Here is a 331-nt window from a genome sequence, read left to right on the forward strand (position 1 = left end):
CGTGGAAGGCTCGCGTTGGACCTCACCCAGAAGGCACTTCCGCACTGCTTGCGGCTATGCATCGTCACTTGCGTTTATTCCGAATTGTTAGCGTGACCCTTACTCTCGAGAGCAATGGGCACCATCAAGGTCGGTACACTGTGGACATAGCTCACCCACAGAATAACCGCTGCAGTTACGGTCACGAACGTAACGACACGACATGTGTCCTCCCAGGCTAGCCATGAGTAGCAACCCGAGACGCACTGCAGTTAGCAAGCTCGGGAGCAAGCGTATCGGCAATATCGCTGAGTTTCAAAAGCGTCTATAGACGGTTTTGAAAAGTAGCGAT

Source organism: Amblyomma maculatum, chromosome 9 (assembly GCF_055883805.1).
Source record: "Amblyomma maculatum isolate TAMU_Amacu chromosome 9, ASM5588380v1, whole genome shotgun sequence".
Taxonomy (NCBI): domain Eukaryota; kingdom Metazoa; phylum Arthropoda; class Arachnida; order Ixodida; family Ixodidae; genus Amblyomma; species Amblyomma maculatum.